Below are 2,811 nucleotides of genomic sequence, written 5' to 3' on the forward strand. Positions count from 1 at the left end.
TTGTACGCATTCCCTTACTATTGGAGAAAGCTAAAATATTAGTGCAAGATGCTCTCACATCCTTTTCGTTTCCTGTCTGCGCTTTCATAATCAATTTTTTCGGTACACCCATGTTGGATGTCGCCTCCAAACTGGAAATACCTTGCTACATATTCTCCACTTCTGGGGCTTCTCTCCTCTGCATCATGCTCTACCTTCCAACACTTGTCCACAACATTGAAATTTCCTTCAAAGATGTGGATTTTCCGATCGAAGTGTCGGGCCTTCCGTCGATTCCCGAAAAAGATTTACCAGACCCTCTTCTAGACAGATCTGATATTTCATTCAATTGGTTCATTCAACATTCCCTTCAGCTTTAGGAAGCTCGTCGAATTCTGATAAATACATGCCAAGAAATGGAACCAGAACAAATAAAAGCTCTCAAGGAAGGAAAAGTTCTGAGCGCTGTTGAAATGACCCCTTCCAATTATCCCGTTGGGCCGCTAATAGATTTGCCTCCATCGGAATCTGAAGAGAAGTTTGAGAAGGAGGGCTACCTCAAATGGATGGACCGCCAGCCCATCTCGTCAGTTCTGTTCATTTCTTTTGGGAGCCGCGGCACCCTGTCGGAGCATCAAATTCGGGAACTAGCTTTGGGGCTAGAAGCAAGCGGGCAGCGGTTCCTTTGGGTGTTGCGTAAGGAGCCTCCTCCTCCAACTGAATCCACAATGATTACCGAAGCAAACATGAGGGAGGTTCTACCTGAGGGTTTCAAGACTCGAACCCAGGACCATGGATTTGTGGTGGATTCATGGGCGCCTCAGATTGCTATCCTCTCTCATGCATCCACAGGCGGTTTTCTTTCTCATTGCAGTTGGAATTCAACGATCGAAATCATCTTACATGGAGTTTCGATGATCACTTGGCCTCTCTTTGCTAAACAAAGAATGAATGCCTTCCTTCTCGTGAAGGAGATGAAGGTGGGCATTGAAGCGCAGAAGGGAGCAGATGGATTGGTGAAGAGAGAGGAAGTGGAAAGAGCGGCGAGGGAATTAATGGAAGGAGAGGGGGGAATGGAAATGAAGAAGGGGATGGCAGAATTGATGGGGAAGGCCCAGTTTGCAATGGCAGAGGGAGGGAGTTCATACAACGCGCTGGCCAACGCAGCTTCTGTTTGGAAGGAAATGCATGCCACTAAAACACCACCTGCTACTTGAAACTTGAAAGGTCTCGCTTGATACGTCACATCTGGATGTTAAGACGGTTGACGGTTCGTATGGACCGTCGTGCCTGGCATTGCTCAATTCAAATCAACGGCTAATGATTACCCAATCATCTAACAACAAAATCGAATGGCACATATTTTGACACGACAACAGTTTGGGGAGTTCATTTCAGAGGGAAACGCCTTACGGCGTAATTAAAATAGATGATTATAAATTAATTAAAATTATTATGTAATGCTAAATAAGGAAAAGGCAAGTTCTCACAATTTTGAATCAAACCTTTTTTGCATTGTTGTTATTTCTGATTGTTGAATAGGTCCCATTTATTTATATGTCAATATATAATCGAAAATCACTATTGCATACAATAATAAACATCGTGATGTCATTAGGGGTGTGGCCTATTGTCCAACGAATGCATTGCCAAGTCATTTGTGTCATTGTGCAAGTCACAGGTTCAATTCTTGATTTACCTTTGTATCGTGCTTGGGGTTCGTGTGGTTGCAACTAGGTAGTGGAAGTCAATGAGTATCAACCCCGTGTCATGCAAGTACAAGAATCATCATGTTACCAATTCTGCCAACATTAAAAAAAACAAACAAAATAACAAAAACAAAAATAAAAACAAAATGGCATGACTACACATAAACAAGTCAATAGTCATATACATCATTATTTAATTATTTTCGTTCCATTTTCCATCTAATTGTACACTTTTTTGAATATATTTATTACGATGTTTCATATATAATATTGCTTATTCTTTGAAAATTTATGAATCTCCAAAAAAAAATGACAACAAAATTTCAAAAGAAATCAATTATTTATATGAAAGTAAATATAACAGAAACATTGAAGGTAAAAATTAGCCATAGGTGATAATACGGCAGCGGAGCTGAGAAGGGAAATAGGAGATTAGGGTTAGGGCTTAGGATCAGACAACACCTGGTGGACCTGCACCTGGTCAGGGTGCAGGGGATCCTGTACCCACATGCAGAGACACAAACCAATACAACGATCGATCAAGTAAGGGAAGAAGGCCCCGAGAACAGGAAATTCTGAGAGAAAGATGACTGAAACGAGCGGGGCGGGAGAGATCCCCTCCTACAAGGATATAGAAGTAGGAGAATCAAGCTGAAATGGATCGAACGGTGGGTCTGGGAAATGTAGCAAGGACGTACCGGTTATGGGAGCAGTATGGCAAGCAAGGACGGGGAACAAATGTCTACCGCGAGCAAGAAAAAACCCAGATTTGTCATCCCAAACAATAAACTTGAGGATTACAGAGGATATATGAAAGACCATGCACTCATTTGCAAGTTTGTAGGAACATGGCCATCTGAGAAAGACCTGACGAAATGGATACAATAGAGGTGGAAGCCCAAAGGACATATTGATCTCAAATTGGGGGAAAAAGGTTTCTTCACAATAATATTTGCAAATCTGGAGGATAAGGAGAGGATCTTCGAAGAGGTTCTATATTTCTTCAATAATGCAGGGCTCTTCATGAGGCAATGGGAAGAATGCTATAATCTAGACAAAGAAAAAATGCTAGCAGCACTAGTATGGGTCAGATTGTTTGGGCTCCTGATAGAGTTTTGGGATC

The 2,811-nt window shown here is 41.9% G+C and overlaps 1 pseudogene; it reads left to right on the forward strand.

Annotated features, from left to right (window-relative positions):
• Positions 1-395: 395 nt before the first annotated feature.
• LOC149221017 (anthocyanidin 5,3-O-glucosyltransferase pseudogene) lies at positions 396-1,196 on the forward strand (annotated as a pseudogene).
• Positions 1,197-2,811: the final 1,615 nt, after the last annotated feature.

Source organism: Pinus tabuliformis, chromosome Q, assembly GCF_031772625.1.
Source record: "Pinus tabuliformis cultivar Carrire ecotype Pingquan chromosome Q, CPIR1, whole genome shotgun sequence".
NCBI lineage: Eukaryota > Viridiplantae > Streptophyta > Pinopsida > Pinales > Pinaceae > Pinus > Pinus tabuliformis.